We start from the raw sequence: 15,043 nt of genomic DNA, 5'->3' as shown, positions 1-15,043 counted from the left end.
TTATTAGCTTTTTTCCATGTCCTCGGAGATGATTACTTGTGGTCACCTTTATCAACTCTCTGTCCAGTATGACAATCTTGTTCACCAATTTATACATAGTTATCATGTCTCCTCTTGTTCTTCTCTCTTCTAATGTGGTCAGCCCCAGCTTCCTCAGTCTTTCCTCATAGTATAACTCCCTGAGTCCTGGTACCATCCTTGTTGCCAGCCTCTATACCCTTTCTACATTCTTCACATTTTTCTTCATATGCGGTGACCAGACACAAGCTGCATATTCTAACTGGGGTCTTATTAAGGTACATAATATCTTCTTCATCATTCCTTCATCTAGGTAGTGGAACACAAGGCCAATATTTTGAAGCATGTTATATATTTTCCCAAAAATCTTGTTAATGTGTTTCTCCGGTGACAAAGTGTTTTGCACGGTTACTCCTAAGTCTTTCTCCTCATTGGTCTCTTTAATTTTCTCATCACTCAGCCTGTAATCCCAGTTTGGTCTGTATCTACTTCTTCCCATTTTCATAACATGGGTCTTGTCTATATTAAATTCCATCTGCCACTCCTTACTCCACTCATATATTTTATCAAGATCTTCCTGTAACTTGTTACAATCTTCCACATTCTTTACTCTCCTCATAATTTGAGTATCATCCGCAAACATGTTCATGTAACTGTCAACTCCTACTGGCATATCATTAACATAAATCAAAAACATGATGGGACCAAGCACTGACCCTTGTGGAACTCCACTGGTTACCTTCTTCCACTCAGACTTCCTTCCTCTCACCACTGTTCTCATTTCTCTTCCCACTAAGTAATTTTCCATCCATTTTGCTAGTTTATCATTTACTCCTCCAATCTTCTTTACTTTCCACATCAGGTAGATAGCATCCACCAATCCCTCTCTATGTTGTAGTATGTCAGTCACTCTTGAATAAAAACATAACAAATTGGATACGCACGATCTTCCTTTTCTGAAACCAAACTGTCTTTCACTCAGAATGTTTTCACTTTCTAGATACTCACTCCACTTAGCTTTAATTACTTCTTCACATACCTTGCACAATACACCAGTCAACGATACTGGTCTATAATTTAGCGGTTCCATTCTACTACCATTCTTATATATAGGCACAATGTCAGCTCTTTTCCACTCTTTCGGGACTAATCCTGTTCGTATGAAGGTTTCCACAATATCAAGTACGGGGTTCAACAATTGATCCTTACATTCATTTAGCAACCTCCCAGATATGCCATCAGGCCCCATTGATTTATTAATATCCAGATTGCTTATAATTTTCCTTACATCTTCTTTAGTAACCATGATGTCCTGCATTTGCCTTATTTCCGTAGGCCTTCCTCCCATAAAATGCTCCTCCTTTGTAAACACTTTGGAAAAGTTGTGTGTGTGTGTGTGTATTTACCTAGTTGTATTTACCTAGTTGTAGTTTTACAGGGCCTGGGCTTTATGCTCGTGTGGTCCCGTCTCCATATCTACACTTATTCAATTTTTCTTTAAAACTATGTACACTCTTTGCTGATACCACTTCCTCACTCAAACTGTTCCAAGTCTCAACACATCTTTTGGAAACTAAATTTTTAACATCTCTCAGACATCGTCCCTTCCTTAGTTTCTTACTATGCGATCTTGTGCTTCTAAAGTCATATTCTTCTCTCAGGATCAGTTTCTCATTATCCACTTCATCCATTCCGTTAATCAATTTATAAACTTGTATCAGATCCCTCTCTCTTCTCTGCTCCAAGGTTGGTAGATCCATTGCCTTTAGTCTCTCCTCATATGCCATCCCTTTAAATTCTGGAACCATTCTTGTAGCCATTTTTGTAGTCTCTCTAATTTTCTTATGTGTTTCTTTTATGGGGAGTCCACACAACTCCTGCATATTCCAATCTAGGTCTTATTTTAGTACTTATCAATTTCTTCATCATTTCCTTGTCCATATAGTGAAATGCTACTCCAATATTCCTTAGCAAATTATACGTCTCTCTGAAAATTCTATCAATATGGCTACCGGTTGATTATTTTTTCCATTGTCACTCCCAAGTCCTTTTCCTTTTTACTTTTTCTAGTTCTACTCCATCTCCCATCTTATAGATTCCCACTGGTCGTCTTTCACTTTTTCCCATTTCCATGACATGGCTTTTGTCCACATTGAATTCCATCTCCCATTTTTGCTCCATTTCCAGATCTTGTTTAAGTCTTCCTGTAGTATTTCACAATCCTCTTTTTGTTTAATGACTCTGCACAGTTTCGCATCGTCCGCAAACAGATTTATGTAGCTGTTCACTCCTCTGGCATGTCATTTATATATACGAGAAAAGTATTGGTGCCAATACTGACCCCTGTGGCACTCCGCTGTCTACTGTTCTCCACTTGGACTTCATATCTTTAACTATCGTCCTTATTTCTCTCCCCCTTAAGTAATTCTTCATCCATCTCAATGTGCTTCCTTTTAAGCCACCCTTCTCCTCTAACTTCCATAGTAATCTTTCATGTGGCACTTTATCAAAAGCCTTTTTTACATCTAAATAAATACAGTCAACCCATCCTCTCTCTCTTGTACTTTATCAACTATTCTAGAGTAGAAACTCAATAAATTTGTCACACATGACCGACCTTTTCTAAAACCAAATTGGCTATTTGATAATATTTTGTTGTCTTCAAGAAACTCGATCCATTGCTTCTTTATTACTTTTTCACACATCTTGCATATTACACTAGTTAGTGATACCGGCCTGTAATTTAAAGGTTCTTCCTTCCTTCCGCTCTTATATATGGGAACCACCTCAGCTCTTTTCCACTCCACTGGCACTGTTCCATTTTCTATTGAGCATTTTATGATGTTGTATATTGGACTTGCTAGTTCTTCCCTACATTCTTTCAGTATTCTGCCTGAGACTTCATCCGGTCCCATTGCCTTTTCCTCATCCAATTCCGTCATCAACTTTTTATTTCAAGCTTGGTTACTTTAATCTCTTTCATATAGACAGTCTCTATTACCCTGTGGTCTTTCAAATTTGGATTCCTTAGTAAAGACCTCATGAAATTTACTATTTAACAGTTCTGCCATACTTTTTGGGTCTTCCACCATTCCGTTTTCTCCTTTTAACCTTTCTATTGTTTCTTTTTGTCTTATTTTTCCATTTATGAATCTGTAGAACAATTTTGGTTGTTCCTTACATTTTTCGACAATGTCCTTTTCATAGTTCTTTTCTTCTTCCTTTCTCACCTTAGCATATTCATTTCTTGCTGTTTTGAAGTTTTCCTTATTTTTTTGGATTTCTGTTTCTTCTCCACCTTTTCCATGCTCCATCTCGTTTCTCCTTTGCCCTAGCACATCTTGCATTAAACCAATCTTTCTTTCCTTCTTCTTTAGGTCTATATTTCGGAACATATTCCCTGACCCCAGTTTTGTATATTTCCAAAAATAAGTTATATTTCTCTTAAACCGTTAATGAGTTTTCCATCTCCTCCCAGTTTACGTTTTTAAAATAGTTCTTGAGATTCTCAATATCAGCCTTTCTGTAATTTAATCGGTCTCCTTTGTATGATTCATCTCTATCTTCCTTTCCTTCTTCTATATCCATCTCTAATATTACATGGTCACTCTTTCCCAGTGGGCACTTGTATCTTATATCATCGTTAATTGGTATATCCCTTGTAAAAACTAGGTATAATCTTGCCGGCTCATCGTTTCCTCTGAATCTTATGTTTTCCTTTACTCTTTGGACCATCAAATTATCTATCATTAGGTTCAGGAATCTATCTCCCCCAGGCATCTTCCCCCATACCACTTTCATAATTTTCCCAGTCTACCTCCTTACAGTTGAAATCTCCTACCAATATCACTTTTCTCCTTTCCTTAATGATTCTTGTAAGACTCCTTATTGTGTCATCTATCATGTCTCTATATTCTTGGTTAGTCCATGAGTTTGTTTTGGTGGCACATATGTTCCAATGATTGTTAACTCCTTTTTGTTAATATGCATCTTAACATACAGTATTTCTGATTTTCCTTCCCAAACTCCACTTGATTTACCACTATCTCCTTCCTTAACATCATCATGACTCCTCCTCCTCCTTTACCCACTCTGTCTCTCCTCCATATATTATACCTTTTATCTATGTCTATTTTATTGCCTCATTTAACTTTGTTTCCACCAGGCATACAATATCTGGTTCTTCTTTCTTTATGTAATCTCTTAATTCTAATTTACTAGATAAAATCCCATCTATGTTTGTATACATCATTTTTAATCTCTTGTTCTTATCATTTTAGTTAAACTTGCTCCATTCTTTTCTCTTCTTTCTCTTTTATATACCATTTCCTTATCCTGTCTCCTATAATTCTCCAAAAAAATGCCTTCTTCTCCTCCTCTGACCTTTCATTATTTTTTTCTCTTGCTTCTGCCACCAGTTCATTGTGTCTCTTCCTTTCCTCCTCGTTTCTATTTTTCTTTATATATATATATCTTTGCAACCTTCTGTTTCTCTGAGTTTCGTTTTTTATATAGTACTTCTTCTGCTGCTGCTTGTGATTTTAGTAATATCTTAATTGGTCTCACTGTTCCTTCTTGATATGGTCCCATTCTATGGATTTCTTCTACTTCCTCTTCTAAGTTCTGTCTATCCTCGTCATTCAGATGTTTTAGTAGGTCTTTTACTGATTTCATTTCGTCTTTTTCCCTTCTTGGTCTATATTTAACATTTTTTTCTTTCAGTCCAAAAATAATTACACTCTTCTTTTTTTCCGCAATTTCTCTTACTAGATTTTCTTTTTTCTTGAGGACTCCTATCATTTTGCTTGTCATATTTTCATCTCTTTCTTTTAACTGTTCTTGTGTGTGTGTGTGTGTGTGTGTGTGTGTGTGTGTGTGTGTGTGTGTGTGCATTTACCTAGTTGTATTGTACAGGGTTCAAGCAGGACTCATAGTGTCCGTGTCCATATCTCCATTTATCTAATTTTTCTTTAAAGCTATGCACATAATGTGCTGCAACAATCTAATCACTCAATGCATTCCACTTTTCCACCGTTCTATGTGGAAAAATGTATTTTCCAATATCCTTCATACATTGTTTCTTCCTAATCTTCTTTGCATGTCCTTTTGTCCTTCCAGCTTCTTCTGTACCAGCACCAGGTCTTCTTTGTTTATCTTTTCAATACCATTTACCATCTTACATATTGTTATTAGGTCTCCTCGTTCTCTTCTATCTTGTAAGGTTGGCAGTCCCATTTCCTTCAGCCTTTCCTTATATGTTAGGTCCTTTAGTTCTGGCACCATCTTTGTAGCTATCTTCTGGATCCATTCTAATCTTCTTATATCCTTTTTGAAGCTCGGTGACCATACCACTGCTGCATATTCCAACTCTGGATGTATCATACTCGTAAGAATTTTTTTCATCATATCTTTGTCCAAGAACTGAAATGCCACTCTAATATAAGTCAACATTTTATATGATGTTCCAAATATCTTACTTATGTGTTTTTTTGGGGGTCTCTTATTCTTTCCTAATTCCATTATGTGATATTTTTTGGCATTGAATTCTAACTTTCACTTCTTACTCCACTCATAAATTTTGTTTACATCTTCCTGTAGCAGCAAACAGTCTTCTCAGGTTTAGATTACTCTTTGCAAATTTGCATCATCAGCAAACAAATCAATATAACTGGACACCCCATTCTGTATGTAATTTACATATACCTGGAACATAATGGGGGCTAACACTGAGCCTTGTGGTACTCTACTTGTTACTTTACTCCAAGATGAGTATGTATCTTTGATCACAGTTCTAATCTCTTTGTCCTTAAAGTAATCCCTTATCAAATTTCACATAATTCCTCTCAGTCCTCCTATGTTCTCTAACTTCCAAAGTAGTCTGCTATGAGGGACTTTATCAAAAGCCTTTTTTATGTCTAGATATACTGTGTCCAACCATCCATCTCTGCTCTCTAGTCTTTCTATTACTCTTGAGTAGAAACTTAGTAAATTGGACACATGATCTACCTGTCCTAAACCCAAATTGTCTGTCCAATATAATATGTTCTTCTTACAGATATTTAACCCATTTTTCCTTGATAATAATTTCACATATCTTCCCTCACAACACTTGTAAGTGACACCAGTCTGTAATTTAATGACTCAGTTGACTTTCCTCCTTTGAATATTGGGATTACATTGGCTCTCTTCCATTTCAGTGGTACTCTCCCTTCTTTTAATGAAATTGTAACCATTTCCCAAATTGGATCTAACAACTGATCTTTACATTCCTTTTAGTGCCTAGCCTGATACACCATCTGGCCCCATTGCTTTTCTGACATCCAAATTATCTAGTAATCTTCCAATATCTTCTTTGTGCACTATGATTTTCTGCAATACTTGGCAATGCAATGTCCTATTTGGTTCTGCAAAATCCTCTTCTTCAGTGAACACAGTTTTGAAGCTTTCAGTCATTATTTCACTCATTTCCTTTGCTGTATGGTATGTCTTCCCTCCTTTAATAATTTTTTCTATTGTTTCCTTATTCATCTTACCATATATAAATTTGTAGAAAAGCTTAGGTTCATATTCGCTTTTTCGCACCACATCTTTCTCAAAGTTTCTTTCCTCCTCTCTCCTTACTCTAACATTCATTTCTCACATCCTTATACTGCTGTCTGTTGTTTTCATTTCTCTGCTTTTTGAGTTTCTTCCAAGCTTTATCTTTTGCCTTTGTAGGTTCTATACATCTGGTATCGTACAAAGCGTGTATACTTTTCTTGACTCTATAGATAGGTACATATTTCTTCACTCCTTCATTATATTTCTGTAGGAATATTTCATATTTCCCCTGTATTGTCCTCCATTCAATATCAGCAAAACATTTTCTTAAGTTTCAAAATCTGCTCTTGCATAAATTCATCTCTCTTCTTTGTAGTCTTCTTTGTATCTTATCCCATCCTCTTTCTGCATTTCTAACTCTAATGTTACATGATCACTTCTTCCAATTGGACTTAGGTATTGTATGCTGGGAGGAGGTTCTGGCTTCTTTGTGAATACAAGGTCAAGCAACGATGGTTCTTCTTCCTCCCTGTATCGTGTTTACTCTTCAACCCACTGATCCATTGTATTTACCATAGTCAACTGTAACATCTCGCTTCATTGTCCAGCATTATCCATTACTTCCATCTCTCTCCAGTTTACTCTTTTACAGTTAAAGTCTCCAACTAAAAGTATTCTTCCATCTCTTCTTTCATATTATCTAAGCACTTAATCACCTCTCTTGGCATACTTATGTTCCTCAGTTCCCCATGTATGTATTTGTCTTAGGTGGCACTTACGTAACTATGATTTTCCTTTTTTTTTATTATTCTCCTGTTTTGATTGTTACTCCCATTACTTCCACCATACCATCACCATATTGCACTTCCTCCACACACATATTATTGTGTGTGTGTATATTTACCTAGTTGTATTGTACAAGGTTTGAGCGAGGCTCACAGTGTCCTGTCTCCATATCTCCATTTATCCAATTTTTCCTTGAAGTTATGCACATTATGTGCTGTAACAACTTCATTATTCAATGCATTCCATTTTTCCACCATTCTGTGTGGAAAACTGTATTTACCAATATCCTTTGCACACTGCCTCATCCTGATTTTCTTTACATGACCTCTTGTCCTTCTATCCTCTTCTGTCACCAGCACCAGGTTTTCCTTGTCTTTCTTTTCAATGCCACTGACTATTTTGTACACTGATATTAGATCTCATTCTCTTATATCTTGTAAGGTTGGTAGTCTCATTTCCTTTAGCCACTCTTCATATGTTAGGTCCTTTAGTTTTGCCACCATCTTTGTAGCAATCTTCTGTATCCATTATAATCTTCTTATATCTTTTATAGAGCTTGGAAACCACACCACAGCTGTGTATTCTAGCTTTGGATGTATCATGCTCGTGATGATTTTTTTCATCCTAACTTTCCCCATAAATCGAAATGCCACTCTTACATTAGTAAACATTTTATATGATATATCTTGTTTATATACTTTTCTGGGTTCAGATTTTCCTCTATAAGCAATCCAGATCTTTTTCCTCTTTAGTCTTCATTATCTGTTCATCTCCTATCAAATAGCCCCATATCGGTCTTCTTTTGCTCTTTCCTAGTTCCATTATGTGACATTTCTTGGCATTGAACTCCAATTTCCACTTCTTGCTCCACTCATAGATCTTGTTTATATAATCTTGTAAGAGCAAACAGTACTCCTGGGTTTTGATAACTCTCAGTAGCTTTGCATCATCAGCAAATAGAATAATGTAACTGTTTATCCCATTGTGAATGTCATTTACATAAATCTGAAACATAATAGGGGCTAACACTAACCCGTGTGGCACTCCGCTTGTTACTTTGCCCCAAGATGAGTATGTATCTCTGATCATTGTTCTCATCTCCCTGTCCTTTAAATAATCCCTTGTCTACTGTAACATGTTAAAGTTCTCGCAGTCCTCCTATGTTCTTTAGTTTCCAAAGTAGTCTTCCATGAGGGACTTCATCAAAAGCCTTTTATATGTCCAAGTATACTGTGTCCACCCATCCATCTCTGCTTTCTAGACCTTCTATTACTCTCGAGTAGAAGCTTAATAAATTTGACACACATGACTGTCCTGTCCTGAACTCAAATTGTCTGTTATGACTTGTTCCTCTTTCAGATGTTTAACCCATTTTTCCTTGATAACTATTTCACACAACTTTCCAATAATGCTTGTAAGCAACACTGGTCTGTAATTCAATGGCTCAGTTGCCTTTACCCCTTTAAATATCAGTATGTATTACATTGGCTCTCTTCCATTCTAGTGGAACTTTCCCTTCATTTAGTGAACTTGTAATTATATCCCAAATTGGATCCAGTAGTTGCTCTTTAACATTGCTTTTCTGACATCAAAATTATCCAGTAATTTTCTGATATCTTCTTTGTGCACTGTCCTATTTGGTTTTGTAAAATCTTCTTCTACAGTGAACACCGTTTTGAAGCTCTCATTCATTATTTCACACATTTCCTTCTCTGATTGGTATGTCTTCCCTCCTTTATTTTTTCTATTGTTTCCTTGTTTTTCATTTTGCCATTTATAAATTTGTAGAAAAGCTTGGGTTCATCTTTGCTTTTACTCATCACATCTTTCTCAAAATTTTTTTCTTCCTTTCTCCTTATTCTAATACATGTATTCATTTCTTGCATTCTTATACTGCTGTAATTGCAATTTCTCTTCTTTATGAGTTTCTTCCAAGCTTTATCTTTCAACTTTTTCTCATCTGCACATCTAGCATTTTACCAAGTGTGTGTGTGTGTGTGTGTGTGTGTGTGTGTGTGTGTGTGTGTGTGTGTGTGTGTGTGTGTTTGTGTCTATATAGTAAATTTTTTTTTTTTTATTATATGATGACATTGATCTTATCATTGGCTGTTACATAATGGCTCATGTGCAAGGTGCATCTACTCATTACTTTTCATGGTGACCATTTTTTGTGGTGGCCACTTTTCATTGTAGACACTGACCAAGAAAAAGTGGCTCATATGCACCCAGCCTAATATTGATACCAATTACTGCAAAGTATTAATGAAAAGTATCCCTACAAGAATTGCAAGTCACGCAAGTTCATGCAGGGACACCACAGAATGCCTGACTTCTGATCTTTCTAAAATTTCTGATTGGGGCAGAGAAAACTTAGTAGTGTTCAATGCCTCAAAAACTCAATTCCTCCATCTATCAACTTGACACAACCTTCCAGACAACTATCCCCTCTTCTTCTTCTGTTCTTCCTCATTGACACTCAACTGTCTCCCTCTTGTACACTGAATATACTCAATTTTTTTTTTTTTTATGTAAGAGGGAGAACTACCAAGGACAAAAAAAATATTATTAGAAAAAAAAGGCCCACTTGAATTGTAGTCTCCATAAAAGAATCAAAAGAATTAGTCAAAATTCAGGGACAAATGTCTCAACACCTCTTTCCTAAAAGAAGTTAAGTTGTAGGAAGATGGAAATATAGAAGCAGGCACAGAGTTCCAGAGTTTACCAGTGGAAGGTATGAATGATTGAGAATACTGATTAACTCTTGTATTAGAAGGCTGGACAGAATAAGGGTGAGAGGAAGAAGAAAGCCTTGTGCAGCAAGGCCACAGGAGGAGGGAAGGCATGCGGTTAGCAAGATCAATAGCATGAAAATAACAATAAAAGATAGAAAGGGGTGCAACATTTCAGTGGTGAGAAAGAGGCTGTAGACAGTCAGTCAGAGGAGGGGAATTGATGACATGAAAAGCTTTTGATTCCACCCTATCTAATAAAGCTGTATGAGTGGAACCCCCCCAAACATGTGAAGAGTACTCCATACAAGGACAAATAAGGCCATTGTACAGAGTTAGCATTTGGAGGGGCAAGAAAAACTGGCAGAGACACTGCTGTTTTAGCAAGAGATGAAATGTGAAGTTTCCATTTAAGATTATGAATAAAGGACAAACCGAGAATATTTAGTGTGGAAGAGGGAGAAAGTTGAGTGTCACTGAAAAAGAGGGGATAGTTGTCTGGAAGGTTGTGTCAAGTTGATAGATGAAGGAATTGAGTTTTTCAGGCATTGAAAACTACTAAGTTTTCTCTACCCCAATCAGAAATTTTAGAATGATCAGATGTCAAGTGTTCTGTGGCATCCCTGCGTGATCTGTTGACTTCCTGAAGGGTTGGTTGTCTCTGAAAGGACATGGAAAATGTAGGATGATATCATCAGCGTAGGAGTGGATAGGGCAAGAAGTTTGGTTAAAAAGTTCATTAATGATTAATAGAAAGAAAGTGGGTGACAGGACAGAACCCTGAGGAACACCACTGTTAATAGATTTAGGAGAAGAACAGTGGCCGTCTACCATGGCTGCAATAGAACAGTTGGAAAGGAAACTTGAGATAAAGTTGCAGAGAGAAGGATAAAAACCACAGGAGGGTAATTTTGAAATCAAAGTTTTATGCCAGACTCTATCAAAAGCTTTTGATATGTCTAACGCAACAGCAAAAATTTCACCAAAATCTCTTTAAGAGGATGACCAAGACTCAGTAAGGAACACCACAAGATCACCAGTAGATCAACCTTGACGGAATCCATATTGATGATCAGATAAAAGATTGTGAAGTGACATGTTTAAGAATCTTCCTATTGAGGATAAATTAAAAAACTTTGGACAAGCAAGAGATTAAAGCTGTAGGATGGTAGTTTGAGAGATTAGAACGGTCACCCTTTTTAGGAACAGGCTGAATGTAGGCAAACTTCCAGCAAGAAAGAAAGGTAGAAGTCAATAGGCATAGTTGAAAGAGTTTGGCCAGGCAAGGTGCAAGCATGGAAGCACAGTTTTTGAGAACAATAGGAGAGATCTTATCAGAACCATAAGCGTTCTGAGGGTTTAAGCCAGCGAGGGCATGGAAAACATCAGAGGGAAGAGGAGAGGGAGGGACAAGCCCAGAGTCATCCAAGGTGGAGTTGTTAGGAAAGGTTTGAGAGAAGATTTCAGCTTCAGAAACAGACAAGATGGCAGTGGTGCTTTCAGGATGAAATAAAGGAGGGAAAGATGAAGAAGTAAAGTTATTGGAGATGTTTTTGGCCAGATTCTAGAAGTCATGAGGGATATTAGAGTTTGAAAGAGTTTGACATTTTCTATTTATGAAGGAGTTTGGCAAGTTGAAGAACAGACTTGGCATGATTCCGGGCAGAAATATAAAGTGCATGAGATTCAGGAGATGGAAGGCTCAAGTATCTTTCGTGGGCAACCTCTCCATCATGTATAGCACGAGAACAGGCTGTGTTAACCCATATGAGGTTAACCACATACATGTATGTGGAGTCTTTGCTTATTATCTGTGGTCAATCACGTACAAGTATGTTCGCCCCTTTCTCGCTTTCTACGCATTTGAAATTCCCTCCAGCTTCAGTATTTATGTTCTCTGAAGTGTCTACCATATATCAGCACAGTTTCCCACCCTTCTGACATGGGTTAGTCATCCCCTCCCCCATCCCTCCCTGCTGCTCCACCTTTACACAACCAAAAAATAGGAGTGACACTCAGTATTACTGTCATGAGTGTGATGTAGCTCTATGCATTAAGCCTTGTTTTGAATAATATCACACCCTGCTGCAATACTAAAAAGCTTAGATACAGAAAGAAAAAATAGTAAACAATATTTTGTGGTAAATTGCTCCAATTTAGCAAATTATTTTTTACATTATATTTACAGTATGTACTTACAAATTTTTTTTTTTTTTGTATTTTTCATTTCATAAAACATCAGTTAATATGTAACCATTATACACATGTCTCATAGGAAAAAATATTGATAAAATGATAAAAGAAAAGCTTCACTCAGAAGTCATACGTCTGGCAGCATCACTGAGGGAGCTAAATTTAAAGCTCCAGTGGGACATTTAATTAAAAATGGCGATTTCGAACTTTAACTCTTATTTTTACTTTTCTATGCCCATTTTGAGTTATATGGAATCAAAAAAGAAAATGGAATTTTTGGTGACCTGGACAAGTATTGGTGAGGTAAATCAATGCTGACCTCTTACGGGTTAATGAACTAAGACCTATAGTGTTGGCAAATGTAGGATACATATTGTTAATATGTTTGTGATAAGGAAAAGCCTAGATGAGCAAATAGAGAAACCAATGGGGAAAGGACACTCAGGCAGGATTTACAGCTGGTGGGAGAATTGAAAACAATTTGTTTATACTAAAGTACTGTATATAAAAAAACATACAAAATGAAAAAAACACTAATTGCAATATCCATTGATTATGCCAAAGCCTTTTACAGCATAAAGAGAGACAAAATGGTCCAAACACTCAAAGAATATAAGATAAACCCACAAATAATAGAAAGTTTCAAACACGTACTCAGGACACAAGACTAAGGTTAAAATGAGAGAAGATGAAGAGGTGGAGATGATGGTTACTACTGGAATCAGGCAAGGGTGTACAGGATCAACTACAATATTCAAATTAACAACATACAAGATAATGGAAAAACTAGAAGTAATGGATAAATGCTATGAAGATGAGAATTTCAAGATTACATCACTATTCTCTGTTGATGACAGTATACTACTAACCCAGGGAACTGAAGATGCAGAGAGGGTGATACAAACCACAATGCAAATCATTAAAGGAAAATGGCCTAGAAATTAATAAGGAAAACAACAAGATAATTATATTTAATATGAAAGAAAAACCTTTAGAGATTGCTGGTATTCAAGTTAGCAAGGAGATACAATATTTAGGAATAACCTTGAATGATAATAGAAATTGCTTCAAAATGCAAAGACATACCATGATTGAAAAGGCAAGGAAGCCAACTAACTTAACTTATTCAATCATAGCTAAAAGTTGTTTAAAACTAGTTATAGGAATAGCCTTTGGAGAAGTGTGGCCCTCCCTGCAGTGCTGTATGGCTCTAGCAGAGTAGATTTAACTCAGGAGGAAATCAGGAAACTTCAAAGAATAAAAAAATAGTGTACGTCGTCAGATGTTGGGGACACCAAGATATGCACAAGAAGCAGTGCTAAGGGGAGAATTAGGAATCTCAAGCATGAAGGCAAGAATAATGGAAGGAAAACTAAAATACTTATAATATGTACTAAGAGAGGAAGGTAACAGTATGTTGGGAAGGATAGTGGAAGAGATGAGGACAGGTAAAAAGAATAGAAGGACAAATGAGGCATTACTAGAAAGGAAAACAGTCAGAATTAGAAGAAAGAAAGGAAAACAGTCGGAATTAGAGGAAAGGATATAACAAATAAGAAAATAAAAAAAAATTAGAATGTGGGATACAAATCAGTGGAAGCAGCAGATGCTAGAAAAGGCAAGCTTGGAAGTACACAGAAAGTGGAGAGCAGAGATGGGGGGGACAGGATAAGGTGTATGATAACAAAGAAGCATCAGTAATCCAATTTAGGTGCAGAACAAATCATTTAAATTTGGGGGACAGGAAGAGATTTAGAAATGGGGACATAGGGTGTATAATGTGTGAAAGCAATTATGAAGACCTGCATAACTTTACTACATTGTCCAGCATACCAGAAAAAAGAAAGAACCCAGCATTACAACAACCTTATAAAGAAAATGAAGAAAACTTAAAAGGAATAATGCTTTTTGTGAATAATATAGAGAGCATAAAAAATAGGCTCCACAAGTTTTGGAAAATAAGGGAAAAAATAAAGGAAACAGTAGCAACACAATAAAAGAAACATAAGGGAGTCGGGAGTGCAATGCAAAGGCGACACTCTCAACAACAACCTGAACCTGAGATTGTGTGCAGTTAGTTCTTTGAAAGCTTAGATAAGTAAAATTAATGAATAGGAGGATAAAAAATAATAATAATTAATAAAAAATAAAATTAACAAATTGAGATCAAGATTAAATGCAAGAAAATTTCATTTTTATGATTCGAGAATAAATACATTATTTTCTTTTTCTGATACAGCAATGAATTCATTTGCGACAGAAATGACATATACCATCAATCATTTCATTACATCTTTTATTAGGAAAAATATAAGCCACATCACAGATTCCATGGTTGGGTGAAACTGCAAAGTGACCACAAATTATTTTAATGAATGGAAATCACATTGACAGAAACATGATTCAAGAGTCAATTGTGCAACATCAGGCCTACATTGAACATTAGTGACAGTAAGGTTAAATCAGAGCTGGAACTATGGGCTTCATAACATACTTCAGCAAGCTCCTCAATGGAAGTGAATAAAGAAATCGTTTCCTGGTCAAGACGGCGCCCCACGATGGCTCCATGTTTACCATGACGGCCTCATATGTTTACCCTAACGGCCCCATGTTTACCACGATGACCCCACACCAAATTTTAGGTTATTGTCCTCCTATTCCTTTCATTTTGTTAACACGTTAACCGCGGATGGCAACTCAGCGTTCCTGAGATAGTGTTTTGTAGTATGGAGCGTTAAAAACCATAACGTATTGGTATGCCGGTGTACCCTGCGGAT

The sequence above is a fragment of the Portunus trituberculatus genome, chromosome 38 (genome assembly GCF_017591435.1).
Source record: "Portunus trituberculatus isolate SZX2019 chromosome 38, ASM1759143v1, whole genome shotgun sequence".
Classification (NCBI taxonomy): domain Eukaryota; kingdom Metazoa; phylum Arthropoda; class Malacostraca; order Decapoda; family Portunidae; genus Portunus; species Portunus trituberculatus.
The sequence above is the reverse complement of the archived record's forward strand: the minus strand, read 5'-3'. Positions refer to the sequence as shown.